This window comes from Schistocerca gregaria, chromosome X, assembly GCF_023897955.1.
Source record: "Schistocerca gregaria isolate iqSchGreg1 chromosome X, iqSchGreg1.2, whole genome shotgun sequence".
NCBI lineage: Eukaryota > Metazoa > Arthropoda > Insecta > Orthoptera > Acrididae > Schistocerca > Schistocerca gregaria.
In genome coordinates, this window is record NC_064931.1 from 422,134,101 (window position 1) to 422,146,572 (window position 12,472).

General features: G+C 39.5%; 1 long non-coding RNA gene across 1 annotated transcript in view; it reads left to right on the forward strand.

Moving 5' to 3' along the window:
* LOC126299394 (uncharacterized) overlaps positions 1-12,056 on the forward strand; it is a 68,504-nt gene extending 56,448 nt beyond the window's left edge. Inside the window, exon 3 of the long non-coding RNA XR_007552795.1 lies at positions 11,912-12,056. This is a non-coding gene — a long non-coding RNA (uncharacterized LOC126299394). The remainder of the gene's footprint in view (positions 1-11,911) is intronic.
* The last annotated feature ends 416 nt before the right edge of the window (positions 12,057-12,472 follow it).

Consider the following 12,472-nt stretch of genomic DNA (forward strand, 5'->3'; position numbering starts at 1 on the left):
CACCTATTCTTTCCAAAGCCCTAACCATTAGACACACAACCAAATTCAACCACACTCTCATTCTATTGACCCATAATCATTACAGGAAATATCCCCTCACCACCCAATTGCTACTTATACCCACCTAAGCAAGAATTCAACACAAATCCCAAACGTATCCTTCTCCTTACCTCAAAAGCTACCCTCTCTAGGTATTCCATGAATTCCTCACATCTGGTATTAGGTCTCAGTCTTTTCTGAAAAATATCACCTAAGCACCCAAACCCTAACAAAAGTTAATTATCATTCTCCCTGTAACCAAAGGCTCAATTACTGTAATACTTCCATTAAGGCATATGTTGCAGAGAGCCACAACATAAAAGTCCTAATGACGCTAATTCCTCCATCCAGTTTGAGCTGAGAAAATACTGAAAACATTGTGCTCCACAGAAGGCCTCACAACTGCTTCCATATAACTCGTTAACCCTCCTGATCCATGCACCTTTTCGCCCGCTTTCAAGTATACAGAACATCATCCTTCTTGGCTGTCCCATAGTACCTAGCCTAAAAGCCCTCACCAAATGCACCTCAGCTCCAGTTAAGGAGCACCTCCAATCCAATGCACACAGCCAGTCCTATATAGAAGATACTATCCACCTCTTGGTACATCTCAAAATCATTTCCACCTCTGTCTCACTGAGAAGCCTCCTTGTCGCCATCAATGTGACATCACTTTTCACAAATGTACCACATACAGATGGCTTGTTACGCTAGAACACTCATTACCAGAGGGTTACTTGAAAGCCAACCACAAAGCTTATTTCTTGTCACCCTAGTCAACTTTATTCTTATTATAACTGCTTCACTTTTTTGAGCCAGATCTATAAATGAATCAGAGGGACCCTTTTTGGGAAGGACAACCCCATCCTACACAAAGCTTATCACAGGTTGCATGGAAGAGGCATCCCTCAAGATCCAAAAACTGGGTTCTCTGGGTTGGTACAGTCTTATCAGTGACGTCTTTGTGGTCTGAAATCATTGTTAAGAACAACTCCTCTACTTCCTGCAACATCTTAACTTCTTTTCCCAATTCAGATTCACTTGATCATTTTGAAATTCCAAAACCACATTCCTTAACATTTACTTCCACCCCACCAAAGTCTGCATCTAAACATTTCCCATATAACCAACCCATGGGCAATGATACTGACATATTGATGGTTGATACACATTTTACATCAAATGCCTCATTCCCAATGGCCTATGCACTCACACCAAACATATCTGATTGACCACCAAATCCTTAACTCCTACAACAACAATTTATGCTATGCTTATCTGTCCTGCAAGTACCCCACAGATATTATTCACAAATCAATCTCTCTGTCAATATCCTTTTCTAATCCTCTAATACAATTCTTACATCTTTTTTTTTTATAAAGTTATTTGGATGTTCCTACTCAATACTAGTTTCCATTCACTCCAGAGATAGGAACTTGCTCCCCAACACATCCTTGTATTCCAGCTCACTTCTTGATTAACTGTTAATACAGCACCACTTTCTTCTCTTACAAAGTTTCACTTTGTCACAACATCATTGGCTTGCATTTCACTTTCAAAGCTAAATACCTACTCTCACTACCCCTAATGACTCACCACTACATAGAGCTTATTTAATTCCTTTCCATCTCAAAAAATATCTGAAGTGATCACTGAGAATCAAACCCCAGAGTTTTGCATCACTAGCCAGTAAAGTACATCAGTAGATCAAGAAGTTCTCCATTTATGTACTATTTCTCATGATGGTCCAGATCATTGATCAGTTGTGTACAATACTGTCTAAAGATTGTTCCATGCAGTGACTAAGTTTAATTCTGTCATGGAGTTATATGGGTTACATGGTCTTACTGCTGATAGTAAGGTCTCTAAGGCAAAGGGGTACCAAGGAAATTGTTCATGGAGTTATGGGCGACAGTGCTTGGATCCTCCCAATCTGGAAAAAAATGAGGGTAGCCCAGAAAGTAATGCACAGCATTGATTTTTTAAACAATTCTTTATTGAACATAATGGGCGTTACACACAAGAAAGAATAGTGTTTTATCTACACACCCTATTTTTCCACTCCATCCCGTTCTACGGCCTTCCTCCAAAGCGAAACAAGGGAGTGTATGCTCTATTTGTACCAATCCTTGTCCTGGTGGCAGAGGCAGTGTTTCACTATGTGAATTATCTCCTCATCATCCTCAAAATGTCTCACATGAATGGCATCTTCTAATGGCCTAAACAAATGGAAGTCTGAGGGGTCTAGTTCAGGGCTGTAGATTGGATTGGATAACACAGTCCAACCCTATTTTGTGATCTGTTCAGTAGTCCTCAGACTTGTGTAGGGCTGAGAATTATCATGTTTCAGCAAAATATATCCTGGGTTGCTGTGGTGCTGAAGTCATCAGAATTGTGCCTTGAGTTTCTTCCTCTGCAGTGAGAAATTCAATGATGGCACATTGCTTGTAACATGCATCACCTATAGATACCGATTTGAAACTGTCCTGCAGCCACGCTATAGGTTGGAAGTGACGGAAACTTGGTGCACTCACTCAGGAGACTTCAAATAATACATACATAACATTTCACATTTGAAACATTGTTTTTGGATGAGATAAAAGTGTCGTCCATTACCTTCAGGGCAACCCTCATACATCACTCATATTGCTGGGACATTCAGTTTGCTTGGCAGCTGTTGGTAATGAAGTCTCCATTTGCCACTATCCCCAGCCATGAACTTGAGCACTTATTCAGTTCTTGAATAAAATGGTGTTAAACATATTGAAATTTGTCTAACTGATGGAAATGTATGCAGAGTCATGCATAGATGTCAAAACTTCCATTAGTAGTGTACTAAGTTTACTGCTGATTGCACTGAAATTTTTTTCAATTTTTATATTCCATTTGCAATGATTGAGTACATCATACATCAAGATATGAAAATATTGATTTGTACTTGCATTGTTCAAGTTGCCATCACCCACTTAAAACCCTTGTGCACAAGGCACATACGGTGTTGGATGCAGAGAATTAGGACGGTGTTCAGAGACAATGGATGCTCGAACCGGCAAATTAACAGGGCCTTCTCAACCAGAACCAGAAAGTGGATAAAGAGGAGAATGCGCCAGTCAAGTCACTAGATTTTCTTCCCTTTGTTGGAAATATCACCTTCAAAATAGCAAGGATTCTTAATAATTTTCATATGAAAGTGATTTTTCGTCCACCTTCTAAGATTTTGGATTTGCTGGGATTGGTGAAGGATGATTTCTTACTGCAGAAGGTGGGAATTTACAAAATACCATGTCAGTGTGGTATGGCCTATATAGGACAGACAACGGGTACAGTGGAAGAGTGTTGTACAGAACATCAACGTTGCACTCACTTACTGCAATCCAGTAAGTCTGCAGTTGCGGAACATTGTATTTCTAATGGCTATTCAATTAAGTATGACAAAACTTTGAATTTGTCCACAGTAACTACTTTTTGGGACTCCATTATCAAAGAATCTGTTGACATACACATTGCAGAAAATCTAATGAACCGAGACAGTGGTTACCAATTGAATAACACATGGAATACCGTCATCTCCTAAATTTGCTTCAGACAAAGACGCCAGAAAACTTTGATAGCTGCAGCCAGTGACAATGCCGACAGCAGCTGAGTATTGCAGTTCCACCAGTGTGGGCGCTGTCATCGGGTGGTGTGGCCCTTCTGTCTCTGTGACTGCAACACATGTGCCACAGTACTATCTACATCTACATAATTACTCTAAAATTCACATTTAAGTGCTTGACAGAGGGTTCATCGAACCACAATCATACTATCTCTCTACCATTCCACTCCCGAACAGCGCGCGGGAAAAATGAACACCTAAACCTTTCTGTTTGAGCTCTGATTTCTCTTATTTTATTTTGATGATCATTCCTACCTATGTAGGTTGGGCTCAACAAAATATTTTCATATTTGGGAGAGAAAGATGGTGACTGAAATTTCGTAAATAGATCTCGCCGCTCGAAAAATGTCTTTGCTTTAATGACTTCCATCCCAACTCGCGTATCATATCTGCCACACTCTCTCCCCTAATACGTGATAATATAAAACAAGCTACCCTTTACTGCACCATTTCGATGTCCTCCGCCAATCTCACCTGGTATGGATCCCACACCGTGCAGCAATATTCTAACAGAGGACGAACGAGTGTAGTGTAAGCTGTCTCTTTAGTGGACTTGTTGCATCTTCTAAGTATCCTGCCAATGAAACGCAACCTTTGGCTCACCTTCCCCGCGATATTATCTACGTGGCCTTTCCATCTCAAGTTGTTCGTAATTTTAACACCCAGGTACTTAGTTGAATTGACAGCCTTGAGAATTGTACTATTTATCGAGTAATCGAATTCCAACAGATTTCTATTGGAACTCATGTGTATCACCTCACCCTTTTCGTTATTTAGTGTCAACTGCCACCTGCCACACCATACAGTAATCTTTTCTAAATCACTTTGCAACTGATACTGGTCTTCGGATGACCTTACTAGACGATAAATTACAGCATCATCTGCGAACAGCCTAAGGGAACTGCTCAGATTGTCACCTAGGTCATTTATATAGATCAGAAAAAGCAGATGTCCCAGGACGCTTCCCTGGGGAACACCTGATATCACTTCATTTTTACTCAATGATTTGCCGTCTATTACTACGAACTGTGACCTTCCTGACAGGAAATCACGAATCCAGTCGCACAACTGAGATGATACCCCATAGGCCCACAGCTTGATTAGAAGTTGCTTGTGATGAACAGTGTCAAAAGCTTTCCGGAGATCTAGAAATACAGAATCAACTTCAGATCCCCTGTCGATAGCGGCCATTAATTAATGCGAATAAAGAGCTAGCTGCGTTGCACAAGAACGATGTTTTCTGAAACCACGCTGATTACGTATCAATACATCGTTCCCTTCAAGGTGACTCATAATGTTTGAATACAGTATATGCTCCAAAACCTTACTGCAAACCGACATATAGGTCTGTAGTTCGATGGCTTACTCCTACTACCCTTCTTGAACACTGGTGTAACCTGCACAATTTTCCAGTCTGTAGGTACAAATCTATCAGTGAGCATGCCATTGTATATGATTGCTAAGTAGGGAGCTATTGTATCAGTGTAATCTGAAAGGAACCTAATCGGTATACAATCTGGACCTGAAGACTTGCCCGTATCAAGCGATTTGAGTTGCTTCCCAACCCCTAAGGTATCTACTTCTATGAAACTCATGCCAGCAGCTGTTCGTGTTTCAAATTCTGGAATATTCCATTCGTCTTCCCTGGTGAAGGAATTTTGGAAAACTCCGCTTTAGCGGCACAGTCGTCGGTAACAGTACCATCGGCACTGCGCAGCGAAGGTATTGACTGCGCCTTGCCGCTTGTGTACTTTATATATGAAAAGAATTTCTTCAGATTTTCTACTAAATTTCGAGACAATGTTTCATAGTGGAACCTATTAAAGGCATCTTCCATTGAAGTCCGTGCCAAATTTCGCGCGTCTGTAAATTTTATCTTTTGGAATTCGCGTTCTTCTGAACTTTGCATCCTTTTTCCATTGCCTCTGCAACAGCGTTCGGACCTGCTTTGTGTACCATGGGGGATCAGTTGCATGTCTTACCAATTTATGAGGTATGAATCTCTCAATTGCTGTTGCTACTATATCTTTGAATTTGGGTCACATCTTGTCTACATCTGCATAGTCAGTTCGGAAGGAATGGAGATTGTCTCTTAGGAAGGCTTCTAGTGACACCTTATCAGCTTTTTTAAATAAAATTATTTTGCATTTATTTCTGGTGGATTTGGAAGAAATGGTATTGAGCCTAGCTACAATGACCTTGTGACCACTAATCCCTGTATCAGTCATGATGCTCTCTATTAGTTCTGGATTGTTTGTGGCTAAGAGGTCAAGTGTGTTTTAGCATCCATTTACAATTCGCGTGGGTTTGTGCACTAACTGCTCAAAATAATTTTCAGATAAAGTATTTAGGACAATGTCAGAAGATTTTTTCTGCCTACCACCGGCTTTGAACAAGTATTTTTGCCAACATATCGAGGTAAGGTTGAAGTCCCCACCAACTATAACCGTATGAGTGGGCTATTTATTTGTTGCAAGACTCAAATTTTCTCTGAACTGTTCAGCAACTATATCATCGAAATCTTGGGGTCAGTAGAAGGAGCCAATTATTAACTTAGTTCAGCTGTTAAGTATAACCTCCACACATACCAATTTGCACGGAGTATCTACTTCTACTTCACTACAAGATAAAACACTACTGACAGACACAAACACTCCACCACCAATTCTGCCTAATCTATCTTTCCTGAACACCGTCTGAGACTTTGTAAAAATTTCTGCACAATTTATTTCAGGCTTTAGCCAGCTTTCTGTACCTATAACGATTTCAGCTTCTGTGCTTTCTGTTAGCGCTTGAAGCTCAGGTACTTTCCCAGCACAACTGCAACAGTTTACAACTACAATTCCGACTGTTCCTTGATTCAAGCACGTCCTGTATTTGCCATGCACCCTTTGAGATTGCAGCCCACCCCGTACTTTCTCGAGGCCTTCTAACATAAAAAACTGCCCAGTCCACGCCACACTGGATTTTCCCCCCTTCTTAGCCACCATATCCCTAAGGGGCCCCATTATGTGCCTGACATTGCAGCTCCCAACTACCAATAAGCCCACTCTCTGCGATTGCCTGGACCTTGAAGGCTGAGAATCATTCTCTGAAACAGGGCAGGCAGCTGCATCTGGCTCAGCCAGAGGCATTACCTGTTTGTCAGATGCACTGGGGAGGCTTTCTAAACAGCCTCCGGGGTCGTCTTTCGCTGCCTGCCACACCTTGGAATGACCTCCCAATCAACCACAGGCGAGGGCTCAGCCCCACTGTGGGCAGTAACCGGGGCAACGAGAGCAGCAGACCAATCTGGGAACAGACGGGACGAGGCTGACATCTCCGTGATACTCAAGTCTGGCTCCCCACAGTGGTGCCCATTGGCAACAGCCTCATACTGCGTGACTGAAGTCAGCACCACCTACAGCTGTGAGCGAAGGGATGCCAACTCAGCCCTCATTCGAACACAGCATTCACTGTCCCTGTCCATTCTGATCAATGTTGAACAACAGTTACTGAAACACGAGTCCGTGCCTAGATAACGCAAGGGAAACACGCAAAGAATGTATGAACTAACCTGTACCAATGCCTAACAACTGTGCTACAATCTGCCTGAATTTACTATTACAGTAACTAAAACTCAAAATTACACGTCCTGTATGAAACCCACACACAATTTAAGTTAGAATCTACAAAGTAAACACAGAAAAGAAGCTATATACGTATCTTTCTGCGCTGTCAATGTGCACCAACTGGGAGCTCAGGCCACACTGGTCTCTGAGGGCCTACTAGACAGACAAGTGCCACTGACGTACCAAAACAAAACAAATGCCTAACGACTGCACTACAATCTGCCTGAATTTGCAATTACAGTAACTAAAACTCGAAATTACACCTCCTATACGAAACTCACATGCAATTTAACTACGAATCTACGAAGTAACCACAGAAAAGAAGCTATATACGTATCTATCAGCGCACTATATAAGATGGAGCAAAGAACATCTTCATCAGTCCTTGTTCAACTCACCTGAAGATGGCTGACAGTTGTCCAGCCAAAATATCGTGCAATGAAGTTGACAACAAGCATATGCAAGCCCGAAATCTTTTTGAACTTTGATTCACCAGGAAAATCTCAAATTTTACAACATCCATGTCACTCAGTCATAGGTGAGCATTTAGTCAGCACAGTCACTATGCTATTTGCAAATTGAGGTCAAGAATTCTGAAAGTAAAAATACAATGTTATATAGTTATTCAACATCTTGTTGTTGTTGTGGTCTTCAGTCCAGAGACTGGTTTGATGCAGCTCTCCATGCTACTCTATCCTGTGCAAGCTTCTTCATCTCCCGATACCTACTGCAACCTACATCCTTCTGAATCTGCTTTGTGTATTCATCTCTTGGTCTCCCTCTCCCTCTACCCACCTAATCTTCAGCATTATTCTACAGCACCACATTTTGAAATCTTCTATTCTCTTCTTGTCCAAACTATTTATCGTCCCCGTTTCACTTCAATACATGGCCACACTCCATACAAATACTTTCAGAAATTACTTCCTGACACTTAAGTCTATACTTGATGTTAACAAATTTCTCTTCTTCAGAAACGCTTTTCTGGCCATTGCCAGTCTACATTTTATATCCTCTCTACTTCGACCATCATCAGTTATTTTGCTCCCCAAATAGCAAAACTCCTTTACTACCTTAAGTGTCTCATTTCCTAATCTAAAACCCTCAGCATCACCCTACTTAATCCGAGTACATTCCATTATCCTCATTTTGCTTTTGTTGATATTCATCTTTTAGCCTCCTTTCAAGACACTGTCCATTCTGTTCAGCTGCTCTTCCAGGTCCTTTGCTGAGTCTGACAGAATTACAATGTTATCAGCAAACCTCAAAGTTTTTATTTCTTCTCCATGTATTTTAATACCTACTCTGAACTTTTCTTTTGTTTTCTTTACTGCTTGCTCAATATACAGATTGAATAACATCAACGGCAGGCCACAACCCTGTCTCACTCCCTTCCCAACCACTGCTTCCCTTTCATGCCCCTCGACTCTTATAACTGCCTTCTGGTTATTCAATATACAAAAGTCAAAATGTGGAATTCCATATCAGTCAGTTGTGTCTGAGCCTTCAATCAGTTGTGAACTGTATGTTGTTTAGTGCCACTCTGTAATGAGTAATCATCATGCAATCTTTCATGTCAGTCAAAAAGTTCAGCTGTTATGTCAAAGAGCTTATTGATTCTGTTAGTCATCCTCTTTGAGCAGCCATTGTGTTAATTACTTATGTTGTCCCTTGTAAAAGTTTAAACGTTTGTATGGCCATTTGTAGAGTTTGTGAGTTGCTGTCCCATGCAATATTAGCTCTCAAAACTACTACTTAAAATCTGATCATCGTATGTTTAAAGTTACATAGACACATTAATTAAAAAGTAAATTTGACACAACAAGAAGTTGATAAATTTACAAAGTGTTTTGTTCTGGTTTATGACTGGTTTTGAGGAGAACAGCACTGATTGGTTTGGCACATCAAGGGGTTAAAAAGTAAAGGATTTTAATGAGAGAGACAAGCTGCTGTCCAAGTGTGTGTCTGTGTGTGTTTTCCATAGCTGGCTTTGAAAACTGACAGTGTCATTGTCTAAAGCCTTGGAAGAACTTCATGTCTTGTTTGTGTGCCAACTGATATCCCACCACCTCAACTATACAATAAGTTGTTTATCTCTTTCATTATTTGACATGGATCTTCAATATAACAGTTTATGAAACAGGCCTCCACAGCCTAACTTTACATCTTTTCTCTTGTCCCATTAGTTCATAGGTTTTAGTTTCCTTGCTGATTTTTAATCCATGACTATCATTTTTGTGAAATTTCCAAAATTTTAAATAAAGGGTTGGGTTCGGACTTTAATACTGACTTGCTTGCTATAATGTAAGTACTCATGCTGTGAATGTGTCTTTGTATAACATTGTGTATTGTCTCTTTCTTCTTTTTGTTCAGATATGCATTAGACGATTTAATTTAAAGTACAATTGTGGTAATGGGTTTAATAAAGGATTCACAACAGGGTGTAGTGCTGCTATTTCTATTGAGAAATTAGCATCAATTGGTGACTGTTATCTGTACACAAAATCCAAGATAAGAATACACAACTTGACATTAACTTCAGTTTATTCATTTAGTGCCCATTTTGACACATTCATGATAAAGGACTTACGAAAATAAAAAAAATTATTAAATGTTACAGTGGACATGAAGGGGCGCAGGTTGTCAGATAGGATGCTTACATATGTGTCACCTCTCAGAGTCATACTTAGATGTATCAGGGGTCCCATATCACTCCAACTGCACATGCCTCACACCATTACAGAGCCTCCACCAGCTTCAACGTTCCCCTGCTGACATGCAGGGTCCATGCATTCATGAGATTGTCACCATGCCCATACATGTCCATCCACTTGATGCAATATGAAATGAGGCTTGTCTGACCAGGTAACACATTTCCAGTTATCAAAAGTCCAACGTCAGTGTTGACAGGCCCAGATAAAGCATAAAGCTTTGTGTGGTACAGTCATCAGGGGCACACTAGGCCTTGAGGTCCAAGAGCCAATATTAATAATGTGTCATTGAATGGTACACACCCTGACACTTGTTGATGGTCTAGCATTGAAATCTGCAGCAATTTGAGGTAGGATTGTACTTCTGTCACAACGATCAATTCTCTTCAGTTGTCGTTTGGTCCCGTTCTTGCAGGATCTTTTTCTGGCTGCAGTGATGTTGGAGATTCGATGTTTCATAGGATTCCTGATATTCACTGTACACTCATGAAATGGTCGTACAGGAAAATACCCACTTCATCACTATGTCAGATGTGCTGTGTCTCATCACACTTGATCTGACACTAGCACCATGTTCAAATTCACTTAAATCTTGATAACCTGCCATTGTAGCAGCAATAACTGATCTAGCAACTGTGCCATACACTTGCTGTCTTACATAGGTGTTGCCGACTGCAATACCATTTTCTGCTTGTTTACATATCTCTGTATTTGAATGCACTTGCTTATAGCAATATATTTAAAGCAATATTTTGCTTTGCATACTTATGTAAAACTTTAAAGACTTTCTGATGACTTCCTGATTCCACTTACTACCTGTGCATTTGAGTTTTTTTCTTTTTTTTTTTTTTTTGTTACTTAGAAGACCTTTCCGATGAAATTAAATATCATAATAGTATTCATGGTCAAACTAGAATGTATTTAATTTTACTTCTACAGAACTATTACTTTCTTTGCCACAGTTTCCATTTTATGAAACGACAATAAATAACCTAATGGTGTATACATTACTTAATCTTCTCTTAACATATTTGTCATTGTTACATTTCTTGAGAGATTTCTTTAAAATAACATTAAATATTTGATGATCACTGAAACCTGTATCAATTACTCCAGCTTCATAACTGAATTTTAATTTATCATTGAATATTTGGTGAATTGTAGTTTCACTTTGGCTGTCATACCTGGTGGTATCTTCTACACACACTGACTTGAAATGAACTGTTCATTAATATCAATTTGTCTCTCCCTTTATTAAGGCAATTTATACCATTAAGTGCTTTTAATTCGAAAATCACCAATTCTCTTCTTGCCTTTATTGTTTGTTGATTATGGTTAACTTCTGTGTAAGGCTACAGTCCCTACAAATACTTTCAAAAACGGCTTTCTGACATCTCACTTTATATTCATTCTTAATGTATTTCTCCCTTTCAGGGAGCTTAGCTTACAGTTTCAAGCCCACATTAATTTCCACTTCATGTCTGTCATTGTCAGCCATTTTTCTGCCTAAATAGAAAAACTCAGCTATTACTTCAGTACATTTACTAATCTAATCCTTTGCATCAACAGATTTAATTTGGCTACACTTCATTACCACCATTTTACTTTTAGCTGTTCTTCTTCACCATAACTGGCAGAATAACAGTGTTATAGGCATAAAATTGTTATTTCTTCTCCCTGAACTTTAATTCAGTTCTCAGAGTTGTCTTTAGTTTCCTTTAGACTACAGCCCATTGTCATCATTTTCCCAAATGGTAGTTCCCTGAGATGTTTTTGAGTCTCTGGTTTCTATATAAGTTGTAGATAACCTTTCCCTCCTTGTAATTTATTCTGCAATTGGTTTTTTAAATGCTTTTGGAATGTGTATATTTCATGTTATGTTTTGTCCCTTGCAGGAAATGCAAAGTAACAATAATACAGAATTTACAGTCCAAGAAGAACCCCAGACAAACCAGAGTTGGACAGAGTTAGTACCAGTACCTTATAGTGAATATGGACGATATTATGATGCAGCGGGAAATCTTTCAGGTGGATATAAAACCCAATATGGTAGGTGTATTATAATATTCATAATTCTGTGAAAGAGACTTTTATTTTCATTTATTTAAGTGTATCATTTAATTAATTGTTCCTTCCTGACCAGGAGTTCACACTGTTTCCATTAAGTCTACCTTACAATTGTAGTTCCGAATGAAGGCTACAATTTTAATAAGAAGGAAAAAGTGACTTTAATCAACATTGTTTGTGAAAGTAAAGACAGACACATATCTAGAGGTTAACATGTAAATTAAGTGAACAGTATAGAAAATACATACAAAATTATCACTATCTTTAGTAAATTTACATTAGAAGAAAGTTAATGTTTGTAGTAGACTGTAAGTAGAGTGCAGGCTTTCTTTACCACAGCACTGATGGGGTAGGGTGACAGGCACATATGCCTGGCTCCCTTTAAAAGC